Source organism: Eulemur rufifrons, chromosome 18 (genome assembly GCF_041146395.1).
Source record: "Eulemur rufifrons isolate Redbay chromosome 18, OSU_ERuf_1, whole genome shotgun sequence".
Classification (NCBI taxonomy): domain Eukaryota; kingdom Metazoa; phylum Chordata; class Mammalia; order Primates; family Lemuridae; genus Eulemur; species Eulemur rufifrons.
Window position 1 is genome coordinate 47,378,579 of NC_091000.1, and position 13,825 is coordinate 47,392,403.

General features: G+C 41.6%; 1 protein-coding gene and 4 non-coding genes across 5 annotated transcripts in view; 4 read left to right on the forward strand and 1 right to left on the reverse strand.

The window, feature by feature from the left end:
* LOC138399089 (histone H2B type 1-K) overlaps positions 1–13,825 on the forward strand; it is a 389,419-nt gene that overhangs the window by 71,089 nt on the left and 304,505 nt on the right. The window lies entirely within an intron of this gene.
* TRNAV-AAC (transfer RNA valine (anticodon AAC)) lies at positions 133–205 on the forward strand. The gene has a single exon. It is a non-coding gene; the product is annotated as a tRNA-Val (tRNA).
* On the forward strand, positions 8,489–8,570 carry TRNAS-CGA (transfer RNA serine (anticodon CGA)). The gene has a single exon. It is a non-coding gene; the product is annotated as a tRNA-Ser (tRNA).
* TRNAR-ACG (transfer RNA arginine (anticodon ACG)) lies at positions 9,890–9,962 on the forward strand. The gene has a single exon. It is a non-coding gene; the product is annotated as a tRNA-Arg (tRNA).
* TRNAI-AAU (transfer RNA isoleucine (anticodon AAU)) lies at positions 11,561–11,634 on the reverse strand. The gene has a single exon. It is a non-coding gene; the product is annotated as a tRNA-Ile (tRNA).

Here is a 13,825-nt window from a genome sequence, read left to right on the forward strand (position 1 = left end):
AAATGTGAGAGAAACAGCAGCAATACAACCAGAAAATTCTCTACAAGGAAAAGACAAATTGAAAATTTTTAAACCTAGGAAATCAAGTAATATTTACTTCTATTTTCCGAGGGAAGAAATTTCTTGCAGCTGGTTTCCGTAGTGTAGTGGTTATCACATTCGCCTAACACGCGAAAGGTCCCCGGTTCGAAACCGGGCGGAAACAGGGTTAACGTTCTATTTTGTCTCTTCTCCCACCCTCGCAAGTCCCCTACCTTTTTCCCTTTTCTCGGCTTCAGAGCCCCAAGAAGTGTTGATCTCAAGAGTAGCCCGCCGCCCAGGACTCGGCCTATGCCACACTGGTGAGACTGGCTTCTTCGGAATTCTGAGAGCAAGACGTGACACGGGTTTTCCGCAAAGTGACTTTCTCATGAACATCGAAGAATGAAAAGAGCCCTGACTTGAAATTCAGCAAGGACCGCCACCACGTGTCAGTTAAAGCAGCGGTCCCCAACCTTTTTGATTTGCCGCCACCGAGCGTCACCCAGCGGTTCCCAACCTTTTTGACACCAGGGACCGGTTTCATGGAAGACAGCTTTTCCACGGACGGGGTGTGTGTTGGGGGCAGCTCAGGCCGTGATACCAGCCATCGCTGGGAGCGGCTGTAAATATAGACGAAGCTTCGCCCGCCCGCCCTCCGCTCACCTCCTGCCGTGCGCGCCCCCCGTCTCCGCGTTTTTTAAGTTTCGTGGAAGACCATTTTCCACGGACGGTGAAGGGACGGCGGCGGAGCTCTGAGACCCGGTTCCGGACAGGCCACGGACCGGTACCGGTCTGCAGCCCGGGGGTTGGGGACCGCAGAGTTAAAGGATAGCAGACGTCACTGACAATTATTAGTAGTAGTACTATTATTACTTTTAGTACCACACAATATTTCTGGAAATCTTCAGGCGAGGACGGGAAGGAAAAGTTGTGAGTGGAGAAGGGTCGAGGGATACATAAGAAGATATTCCTGGATATCTGGATGGGACATAGGAGACCCTTACCTTGATTTCGTGACCACCTTTCCTCCCTGGTTCCCACCATCCCCGGGAAGACCCTCTGAGACTTGATTCTCAGCGGACTTGCTGTCAGACTCCGCAAAACGAGTGCGTTCCTGCCGCGGCGGAAACTCGGTGAGCGACTCTGTGGGCACCGGGCGGACTCCCGCGCTCGCTCGCTGCGGGAGCCTCCTCGAGCCATCAACGCGACGTTCTCCCAGGACTCTGCAGCCGGCATTCAGCTCTGCTCAGGTGGGCTCCCAGCGGCAGAGACCAGAGTGAAAGGAGGAAACCTGACCATCTCTGCAATCGGTTTAGTGTTGGAGCCGTTTGCGGGATTTCTCGGAAATAAGAAAGGAAAAGAGGAAAGAGTTTAAAAGTTTAGCAACTTGTTCGTGTGTTTCATCACATATTTTGCTAAAAAACATGAATTTTAGGAAGGCAGTTTTTCTTCTGGAATAGACATACACTAGAAGGAGAGTGCTTCAGCTTTCCTAACCCACATTCAGGGAAATTATTTCATCGTTTTGCCTCCTAGTGGTAAACTCAGTTAACATCCGCGCCTGCACTAAGTGACCACCAGAGGTGGCAGAGACTGGGATCTCCGAATGGGGAGCCAGAGCTCAGAATTTGCCAAGATCACCCCACCCCTCATCCCCAGAGAACTCTCAAGATCCTTCTGATAATATGAATTCTTTCAAACTTATTGGAGGCAATTTAACTGATTTCCTTATAGGTTAAGTTACACTAGATCTCCGATTCTGAGTATTTTGACAGGATAAAGGGAAGACGAGGCAGAAACTAGCCTTTAAAGAGTCTGATGTATACTACACATTTTATAGATGTTATCTTCTACACCACTCATTATATATAACTGTCTGAAATGCCCTGCATATTCAACCTTTAAATACTTCACCCGCAAGTCACAGCTCCCTCTCTTGCAGTCTGTGCTCCATACTCGGAGTCTGTCCGTACAATCTCTCTCTCACCACTGGGCTGTGCATTATGAGGTACCCTCCAGCTGAAAGCTGAAAAGCCTTGCGCTTGCCTTTGCCTAGTTATCTCTTGCTCGTGATTAGATCTCAAACTATTATTTCTTTCCTGAAAGGCTTCCTTAAACTCCCTAAGTGAAAGTCTCATATTCTTCATAGCACCATGACCTCTCTTTGCCTGCACATTTTACATTTATCAGTGTAGTAACTAGATTAATGTCTGTCTTTCTGGAATGTAAGTTGCACGAGGGCAGGAGCAGTGTCTGTTCTTGCTCATCAACGAATCCACACTGCCTTGCACAATACCTACTACACAATAGGCACTCAATGGTTAACACAATGTAAGACTGGACCCTTGCCATGATTACCTGAGGAAAGTGTTAGTTTCCTAATTTTAAGTTGAGACACTAAGGCTTGTAGTGATTACCTGTCTTGCCTAAGTGTGGAGCTACTATGTGAGTTATGGTACAAACTTGGATATTCCTGGCTTTACAGTACATACTTGCTCATTCCTTAATATCCTATTGGATGTGGGTATATATTTTTTCAAATTCCCAAAGCCTTGATCCTTGCAATTTCCACATCATTTTGTTGAAACCAATAAGGGGAAAGAAATGACTAGAATACTAGTAATAGCTACCATTTACTACCAGCTATTAAACCAAGTGTGTAATGAATTTTCTTATATAAACTAGCAAAACAAGCCTAAGGGGTGGATGCTATTGCTATTTACAATCATTTACCTGTTTTATAAATGTAGAAGCTGAGGAGTGGAGAGGTTAAATAACATAAATAATTTGCTCAAGTTCACACAAATTGTAGAATTTGGAGCCAGTATTTGTATCCATGTGTGTCTGAGGTTGAAGTGTTCCTCACTGTTACAGTTTTCTGAAAGAAGAAAGGTTCTACAGAAAGACATTGATATTAAAGAGAATGAAACTTAGCATACAATACAAAAGTTGATTTCAATACTGTAGGAAGAGGCAGAGAAAGCCCAGTGTCAAGAGACTGAGGACATTGAGGGTAACCAGAGATAACTCTCACAAACATCATGCTTATTATTGGTACTGCTTCCCTGGAGAAAATGGGGAAATGCATATTTCAGAACAAAAGGAGGGTCAAAGTTTTTCATATTAGAGAATGGGTATGATGTCCAGGCAATGTTCCCTAAGGCAAATTAAACGTATTGCTGCTCTGGAATGTGGACATCAAAAAATTTCTAGTCAGATTTTTTTGGTGGAAGCTATTTGATCTGGTAGCAAGAACATCCTACTTCTTTTACAGCCCTCTTTCCTTTTGCACTTCAGCCAACTTTGCCTCCTTGCCCTCCCCTTCAACCTCCCTCCCCCCAAGGCATCCCTGGAAGAGTAGAAAAATCTCTAGTCAGGAAATCTGAATACCTGGGATTCAATATTGGTTTTATTATGTTGTGATCCTGTGAAACTCAATGACCTTGACCTCATATCTTTATCTGCAAAATGGAATAATGAAATCTATTTCATATAATTTCAACAAATATTTATTATCAACTGTATGCCAGACTCTCTTCTAGGTACTAGGAATCTAGCAGTAAACAAAAATCCCTGCCCTAGTAAAGTTTGTATTCTCATAGGGGAGATAGACAATATACAAAATAAATAAGTTATATAGTGTGTTTGAAAAATGATCACCAATGATATGGTGAAAAATAAAGCAAAGAATGAGGAGGAAAACTGATGGAATAAAGGGAGTTTATAGTTTTATGTATAATGTTCAGGGTGTGTTTTGTTGATAAGGTGATATCTGAGAAAAAACCCTGAAGTAGATAAGGGACTGTGTCATACATATATTCAAGCAAGAGTATTTCTTTCTTTCTTTCTTTTTTTTTTTTTTGAGACAGAGTCTCACTCTGTTGCCCGGGCTAGAGTGCCGTGGCATCAGCCTAGCTCACAGCAACCTCACAGCAACCTCAAACTCCTGGGCTCAAGCGAGCCTGCTGCCTCAGCCTCCCGAGTAGCTGGGACTACAGGCATGTGCCACCATGCCCGGCTAATTTTTTTTTCCCCCCATATGTATATTTTAGTTGGCCAGATAATTTCTTTCTATTTTTAGTAGAGACGGGGTCTCCCTCATTGCTCAGGCTGGTCTCAAACTCCTGACCTTGAGCAATCCACCCGCCTCCGCCTCCCAGAGTGCTAGGATTACAGGCGTGAGCCACCGCACCCGGCCCAAGCAAGAGTATTTCTTGCAGAGGGAACTGTCAGTGCAATGGCCCTGAGGCAACGATGTGCCTGAAATATACAAGGAAGTACAAGAAGGCCAATGGTAACTGCAGCAGAGTGAGAAAGGAGTGCAGCTGGAGAAGTGAGACCATGGACAACCCTGTAGGTTCAATGAGGATTTTGACATTTACTCTGATGAAATGAGATGTTAACTTTTGAGCAAATCTGTACGACAAAGTGGTTCAAAAGGATCTCTCTGACTGTGTAGCATAGAATATTTTGTAGGATTGGAAAGCATGGAAGAAGGGAATTCTGTTAAGAGATTTTTGCAATATTCCATGTTAGAGATGAAGGTCTCTTGGACTAGGATGATAGCAGTTAAGTTGATGAGAAGTTTGTCAGATCTGGATAAATTCAGAAGTTAGAACAAAGAAAATGTTCTCAATTACGTAGAATGAGAGAATCTTTGGCGTTAAGAATGTTGCCAAAATTTTTTACCTAAATGTCTTGTCAAATAAAAAAAATAATAAAAGACACTAGAGAAATGATCTCTAAATATGTCAGGTTTACTGAGGAAATAGAAAAAAGGATTATATTCCAGAATACATGAAATGGTAAGCCAGTAGTGCATTCTCTGAGAGAGAATAAGGAAAGCTTTTATTAGCAAACAAAAGGGATTTACAGAACCTGCTTAGAAACGGTTCATTAGTTCCAGAGATTCAAAGCCAGAATTGTCAATTCTTTGGTGGAGATGACATTACTGGGCAAGTGTTCTTCCAAATTACTGCAGTCCTTAAGAATGTCTAGTGACAAACCTCATCAAAGCATGAGATGTGTGAAGGATGGGAAAGACTTTTTAGAAAGTCCTTGGAAATAGCTCTTATCTCAGACATGTAAGCATGAGCATCTTCTCCTTTGGACCTTCCCATCCCTATTTTGTGTGAGTCTGACAAAAGTGATTTCATGCCTGTATCTGCAACTTTCACAGTCTGAAAAGTCGAAATTGCCATTATCTGAAATACACAAGCTTGGGATCAGAGTAGGTTTTCTTTGGGAAACTCAGGAATTGGTTTAACATATTAAATTTGAAATGTCTATCTTAAAATACACAATACCAGTCTGGAATTTAGGGAAGAAATTCAGGCTAAAAATACAAAGTAGTGAGTTTTCAACAGATACATGTTATTTAAACTATGAGACTGGGTGACATTAACTGAGTGATGGGTACAAATATAGAAGAGAAGGAGATCAAATATTAAGCCCTGAGAAATCCTGATAGAAGGATGGAGGAGAGCAGGAAGAACCAGCAAAGAAGACTAAAAAGAAATGGAAGTGGGAAGACATTGAGTGAAAAAATAGACAAATAGATCAGTAGAACAGAATAGAGAGCCTAGAAATGGATTCACATATAGTCATCAACTAATCATTGACAAAGGAGCAAAGGCAATACAATGGAGCAAAGACAGTCTTTTCAACAAATAGTACTGGAACAACTAGACATCCACATTTCAAAAAAGTGAATTTAGACATGGACCTTGCATCCTTAACAAAAATTAACTTAAAATGGATCATAGACCTAAATGTCAAATGCAAAACTATAAAACTCTTAGAAAATAACAGGAGGAAACCTAGATGACCATGGGTATGGTAATGACATTTTAGATACAACACCAAAGGCACAATCCATGAAAGAAATAATTAATAAGCTTCATTAAAACTTAAAACTTCTGCTCTGCTAAAGACAAAGTCAAGAGAATAAGAAGACAAGCCACAGACTAAAGAAAATAATTTGAAAAAGACACATCTAATAAAGGAATGTTATTCAAAATATACAAAGAAGTCTTAAAAGTCAACAGTAAGAACACAAGCAACCCAATTAAAAAATGAGCCAAAGTAAAGAACATATACAGATGGCAAATAAGCATATGAAAAGATTTTCCCCATCATAGGTCATCAGAAAAATGAGTAGTTTTTTTACCTAAATGTTTGTACTAAAACAACAATGAGATACCACTACATACCCGTTAAAATGGCCAACAAACAGAACACTGACAACACCAAAAGCCAGTGAAGATATGAAGTAACAGGGACTCTCTTTCATTGCTGGTAGGAATGTAAAATGGTACAGCCACTTTGGAAGACAGTCTGGTGGTTTCTTACAAAACCAAACATACTTTTACCATACCATTCAGCAACTGCACTCCTTGACATCTATCCAAAAGAGCTGAAAACATGTCTACACAAAAACCTGCACATAGCTTTATTTATAATTGTCAAAAGTTGGAAGTTGGAATACGTTCTTCAGTAGCTGAATGGATAAATGAGTTATGGTACATCTGGACAATGGAATATTATTCAGTGCTTAAAAAGAAATGAGCTATGAAAACATGAAAAGACATGGAGAAAACTTAAATGCATATTACTAAGTGGAAGACAACCAGGAGAATTTTTACCCTAAGGTCAATTGAATAAAGTGTTGTAAGAAGGAGAATGTATTAAAAGCTGCTGCTGGCCGGGCGCGGTGGCTCATGCCTGTAATCCTAGCACTCTGGGAGGCCGAGGCGGGTGGATCATTTGAGCTCAGGAGTTCAAGACCAGCCTGAGCAAGAGCGAGACCCCATCTCTACTAAAAATAGAAAAAAATTATATGGACAGCTAAAAATATATATAGAAAAAATTAGCCGGGCATGGTGGTGCATGCCTGTAGTCCCAGCTACTGGGGAGGCTGAGACAGGAGGATCCCTTGAGCCCAGGAGTTTGAGGTTGCTGTGAGCTAGGCTGACGCCAAGGCACTCACTCTAGCCTGGGCAACAGGGTGAGACTCTGTTGCTGGGAAAAAAAAAAAAAAAAAAAGCTGCTGCTATACAAAGTAAGATGAGGACCGGGAAAGGATTTTAGCCATGTGGGAGATCATTGGTAACCTTGTCAAGAGAATTTAGAATCACTGACAGTCCTATAGAGGCTGGTAGGTGAATAGATGTGATGGTAGATGTTTGTGGAAGGTCTCTTTTGATTGCTTTAATTTTCTCAGTGAAGTAGGAAGCAAAGCCATCAGTTGAATATGAGGACTGGAGAGGAAGTGTTGGAGTTTTGGGATGAGAGAAGGTGTGAAATAGTGATTTAGAACAGTAGGAGTCCGGGTGGACTAATCTCATGCCTTATGGTTCAATTGCCTGGCAGCCTTGAGGACCTACATGAGACCCACTGTCATGAATTTAAGGTGAGAGCTGTCAACTGATTGTGTGTTTTTCTCCCATGCTCAGCTGCCCAGGTTGTAGCTTTGCCAAAGGAGTACAAAGTGAGGGAGGCAGGGGAGTTGAGAGTGCAGCAATGGTGTGATTCTAATATATGCTGGGTAAGAGGGAAGAAAAGACGTAAAAGGGAGTGAGGAACAGGGAACAGATAATTGAGTCCTCAGAGATTTGTTTAAGCAAGAGTTAATTGTGCAAGCAACAAAAGCAGCTACTAAGCACAAACAAGTTTCCAATGTATAGGAAGCCAGAGAGTAAGTAAAAATGAAGACATTATTGTGTCTCCCAGGAGCTCCTGGTTGAAATGGAGAAACAAGTATACAAAAAGTGACAAAGATGGAGGCAATAACCTGCTCTGGGAACCTTAAGGAGAGAGGCAGAAAGGCCCTAATGAGGCCACTTATGAACAGAACGACAGAATCTCAAAGAGCCACTATATGGCTCAGGATTAAAGAGGGAATTGAAGAAAAGACTCTTGGAGATGAAGGAAGGTGCTATAACATTCACTTGACTGGAGACCACTTGTCATTCACATCTTCACTTGTCTACCTGGGAAGAAGGGATTCCAAGCAGCTGGTAAGGTGGAACTAGCCTGCTGCAGAGGAAGCTTACCAAAGAGGGACAGTCTCTCAAGTGATTGTCCATGATGCTATGGTTATTATATTTAGCTAATACTTTAACACCTCCAGATGGAAACAATGGATTTATTTTCCACCACATCCTGACTTTAATTATAGAAGGAACCATGCCTTTTTTGGGTTTGGTGTTTGGGTTTTGGGTTTTTTTTTTTTTTTTTTTTTTTTTTTTTGCCACCATTGTATCCACAGTGTCTAGTACAGTGCCTGGCGTACAGCAGGACGACCAAACACATTACGTGAGGTGCATGAGGTTGAGCATCGACTGTTGAAGAGATCCTTTCTCCGAAGAGTGTCCTTGGGGTGAAACATGGTCCTCTCTTTTCTACACTGCATAGCAAACAATCTATGTTTGCCTTTAGTCTAAAGCGTAGGAAAACTTTGCCGGTGGCTGTGATGGCCGAGTGGTTAAGGCGTTGGACTCGAAATCCAATGGGGACTCCCCGCGCAGGTTCAAATCCTGCTCACAGCGTCTGAGGTTTTTCTGTCCAGATTCCAGTTTGCAGCTTTCGCGAATTGCTGCGCCAGTACAGAAAGAAATTTATTGGAGAGCAGCTTCAACATATAGCCTGAATTTTTCAGGAGTGTCCTGGCAAGTTGCTTTCATTGCGTGGGCGTCCGTGAACCGCATGATGGTCAATTCCTAATTCAGCCGAGTCCCCCGCATACCAACTGTCCACACGGCACACAGGGTAAGAATACTGGTTGTTAAATCTGTGAGAACCTCTAATTACAACTGTAAGGAGAGACAGGAGGAACTACAAATATTGGGAATACAAGTTCTCTTTCAGACTGAAGTAGTGTGGCTGACAGCCTAAAGCTTTCTCAGGCAGCAATCTTTAGTGTTTGTCCTGGCATCACAGGCTGGTGGGAACCAAAAAATTTAGGATAATAATAACCCATCATACGTGTTAGTTGCTCTTCAAAGCGCTTTACACAAACGAGGAAATGTAGACACAAAGAAGATACATTTTGGCTTCAGATTGCCTTTTCAAAGCCATACGAAATTTCGTCTCCTTAACAGAAAAGTCTCTCTCTTATAAAACAGTTCTGCATTTTCAGCTATTTTGCCTACTTTAAACAGCTAACCATATTTGAAGCCAGTTTATGTTTGTTAATTAAATTCCTAGTCTCTAACTTTGTACGTCAAATGCTATTCGTAAAAATGTATACATCTATTGAATTCTTGACTCATTATTACGTTTTTTTGTGTTGCGTGCCTTTATCTACCTTGCTGAGTTATATAGTACCATTTTACAATAAATTTCTCCATAGTGAGTAATCACTCTTTGTTTTCCTTTTTGGACGAGAAGAGGGAAAGACTATGATTAATGCCTCCAGAAATGCATTTCAAAACACTTTATTTTTTGCACAATCTAAATTTAAAATAATATGGATTGTTCATTACTGATCCACATACATCATCTGTGCCCAATGTAAGTATATAAAAAATGAAATTCAGGTGAGGGAAGATGATTGGCCTGAAAAAAAGTAATGAAGAGCTCAAAACTAAGTACAAAAGAGAAGATATACACACAACTATTGCTTTGAAGGAAGAACATTCATCTTAATCACATAAATAATGTCTCGAGATAAAAATTGGTCATTGTTTTCGATAAAGATATTTTATCCGAATGTATATGATGCAAACAAACCACAAAATAAATAATACCTTCCTAGAATCAGTGTTTTTTTTTTGTTCTATTCCCTGCATAAATAATTTTTTGTGGCCACAACAGTGTAATAAGTACAGTAATGAAAATATTAATACCTAGATTGCTTCTTAAGCGTGGGCCAGTGGCGCAATGGATAACGCGTCTGACTACGGATCAGAAGATTCTAGGTTCGACTCCTGGCTGGCTCGCTCTACGCTTTTTTTTTTTTTTCTCTCTGAGGACCTTCTCAAAGTCGTGCTGAAATAAGCCTTCGTATATATTTTCCTAGAATTGATTGTTCGCCTTCCGTGGCGCAGAGATTTGAGACTGAGAAAGACTTCAGAAGCATAAAAAGGGCCGTCGTATAAAATTCTCTTCGTTCTACCCTTCATCTCCCCCTCAACTTGAGGAGGGAGCTGGCTGAAAAAGTTCATTAGAAGGAAGACTGTAAAATCAAAGAAGCTTTAAAGAAAAATAAACAGAATATTTTTTTCAACTCGTATCTTCATCAGTATTTTTTCCACTGGGAAGAGTTCTCACTCATGGCGTCTCTCTCTCACAGCTCTTTCCCTGGGCATGGCTACTGTCAAAAGAAAAGGGACATCTCCTGAAGAAATGTTGGGCCAAGACAAGAACGACTGTGGAAATGCAGGATGCAAGCAGCTCTTTGCCTCAGTTGGGCCCCCTAGACAGCCCAAACCTAAAGCTGGGAGACCTCCACGGCCGTCCCGCACTCTTGCTCCGGACTCTTCTCCACCTCCGGGTCCCTATCCTTATCCCTTTGCCCCGCCATCTTCGAGAGAGTGACAGGAGCTGAGAAACCCGATCTCAGGAAACAGGAGAACGGGCAGGGATCCCTTGAAAAGAAAAAAAAAAAAAGTAAACATTCTAGAAGTTGAGTGTGTAAAGAAGACGTGGGAATTGGCAGCTTTGCCGATGTCTCTTTGAACAGACCGGCCTCCTTTCTCAGCCACGAGGCATCGTGGAGAGAGAGAGGCGGGGAGGCAATTATTGCCAAGTGGGGAAAAATTCTTCAGACTAAATCAAAAGAGCATCTTAGTATGTGAATCGACTTCCGAATGTGTAACCTGGATCCTCGCTCTGCATCGCAGATAAGTTTACTGAAGTTACCAGTGTGCTCTGTCAGGGGCGCTGTGGTCAAACGAATGAAACCACCGGCCTGGTAGTCCGGGTCTGCTGCGCTGTTAGAGAGACAAAGAACTGGCGATCCTTACAGCGCCGGCTGCATTCACTTCCCTGCTCTTTCTTTACATGTAAGGGGAGAGATCTTACGTGAAAGACAAGTGGCAACCTCACATGGAGCAGACATTTATTTGCCTTCGAAATTACCTGGGATAACAAAAAAGAACGAAGCACAGTGACGTTACCGGAAACAAACCCCGTGTCTTGCTGCTATTAGTACCTCGCGCTCACCAGCTAAGTCACTGGCCACGCCGAGTCTGCTTCACTTTCTCTACTGAAACTCGTTTAAAGTGCCAAAATAATGTCTCCTAAAGTTTCACTAAAAAGTTAGCAGGCAAATTTCGTACCTCCTCTTAATTCCATCTTCCCTAAAACGCATTAACCTTGCTCCCACACTATTTTCTTCAATAAATTGTTTTAATACTTGCGTATTACTTTTTATTTTGAAAAGACAAAGCGAAATGAAAGTAAAAAAGCCTTTCCACCTGATAAGGAGGCAGAGAAAGGACGAACTTTGGGGTTGAGGGTGGTTTGAGTTGGAAACTTCCATTTTTCGAATTAGAAGTATCCATGTAAGTTACAGTTGCCAAAACAAGACATACAATGGCCCGTACGGGGATCGAACCCGCGACCTTGGCGTTATTAGCACCACGCTCTAACCAACTGAGCTAACCGGCCATATGAATAGCAGGTTTTTTTAAAGAAGATAATGAGTAAGTCCATTAACAATTCGTTATTTGTCTATATAAAAATAAAGGAAATTCTTATTTTCCCACTTCATCGCCCTCAAAAGAGAACTTTAAGCCATATTCACAGACTTTAACGAAGGAATCTAAACTATTTTAACTCTGGATTTAGACTAGAAAATCCACGAAGAACTTTTGACAGAGGCTAAATCTAGCTTATTTATAGAGAAAGCACTGTAATAGGATTTTCAATTGTGAATGAAGGGAGCCTCCCATTTTAGAGGTATGTCCATGCACTGGATGGCAAATTGCAAACTTCTCTTTAATGACTTGTAGCTTAATGACCTATTATTTTCAAATTCGTTCAGGACAACAGCGCCGAAAGGAAGGCAAGTGCCGTTGAGGAAAGGAGCCGCGTCTTCTCAGCGTCTCTGGAGTTGAAAACATAAGCATTGACATGTAAGGCGACGATATCCAGGGTTGAAATTGGGGCAGCCCAGCAATACTGGAGTTACACAGTAAATATGGTATGTTTTTTGAGGGTGGTAGAACAGAGATACAGTGGTTTGCAGAAGGGCAAAATTACGGTGCCGCCCGGCTACGTATTAATATTTTCATTTAATAGCACGTGCTGTGTCTCTCAAATTCCATCTTGCGAATCGCAGGATTCAAACACCCGGTTGGGGAGGCCAGGATGTGAGACGTGCTTCTTGGTCCTTGGTCAGGCTATTGGTTTTGTCACATGGAGGCAACTTGAAAGGAATCTCCTGCAGCCTCGGGAAATCTCCCTTTACGTGTACCTGCGGTTGTATTATTTCTTTTGCGTTTTGCAAATTTTCATGCTGACTGACACCTAATAAACGTAACAGTTAAATGAATCAACAGGTAATGATTTTGTTGATTCCAAATCTGACGCTGGCGCGAGGAAGAAGTGTTGGGATTCTGGTGTACGCTAAAAGTATTCAACGATTGCCGACTGCAGTACCAGGTGCTTCGATGTTTTATTCTTCTGGTCTTAACTCTTATCCTAGATTTCAAGAGCTAAGGCTTCTAATTGTTCAAAACACATAAATGGAAACTATCTACTACGGCTTCTGCAGACACATGTCCTCTTCGCAGAACTGCATTCTAGCTTTTGAGGATCCTCTTGCACTTTCCGACACGTGTTTATAGGTCCCTAATGTCCACATATCAAGCCATCGCGAGAGAATGAGCTTGTTTTATGTGACTTCCACACCGAAAGGATTACCTTTTTTCCTCCTTCGGACAGAAGGGTGACTAATCTCTCTGACTTTCCTGAACTCTGCCCTGAGGTTTATGGGCAGGCAGGGCTCTTCAACAGGACACGCCTGAGCACTGACTCTTCCTTTTGTGAACAAAACCAAACACCGTGGAGGGGAATCTTCCACCAGACTAGAAAAATCAGCACATTTCCTGCTGGTAAAGCCTAAGATTTAGATTTATTCTCCTCAACCCACTCCCACTTTCAATTGTGTTTTCTGGTAGAGTGAAGGTCCCAGATCCCCAAACCGTATTATTCTTTACCCTGCCTTAAATGAAATATTGTGTGTTAACGTTATTAGCAGTAATTCCAGACCAAAAGAAGGACTCAATACAAACTCTTTTGTCCTTCCTTAACAGTACACAATGGTATAGAATAAACAAATCTCTATTGATCTCAGATCCCAACTACCCCCATATCCTCCTTGGAGACTACAGAAGCTCTCACTTTCTTATCTTCCCCAAAATATTCTATGCATAATCAAGCATTTCTTCAATATAGCCACCTACATTGTTGTCAATGCGCAACAAAACATCTGCCACAAGTATCTCATAAGATAATTTCAAAATATTTGTTATATTCCAGACTAGATTATTTTAATTATCTAACTGGCTCAGGAAAAAAATCAAATATCATATCAGTATTAACTAGCAATGATCTTTCCCTTCCTTCCTTCCTTTCCTTTCTTTTTCTTTCTCTTCCCTCCTTCCTTCCTTCTTTCCTTCCTTTCTTCCTTCCTTTTCTTTCTCCCTCTTTCTTTCTTTCTTCCTTCCTTTTCTCTTTCTTTCTTTCTCTTTCTTTCTTCCCTCCCTTCCTTCCTTCCTTCCTTTCCAGACATGATCTCACAAAATTGTCCAGGCTGGCCTCCAGCTCCTTAGCACAAGAGATCCTCAGGCATCTG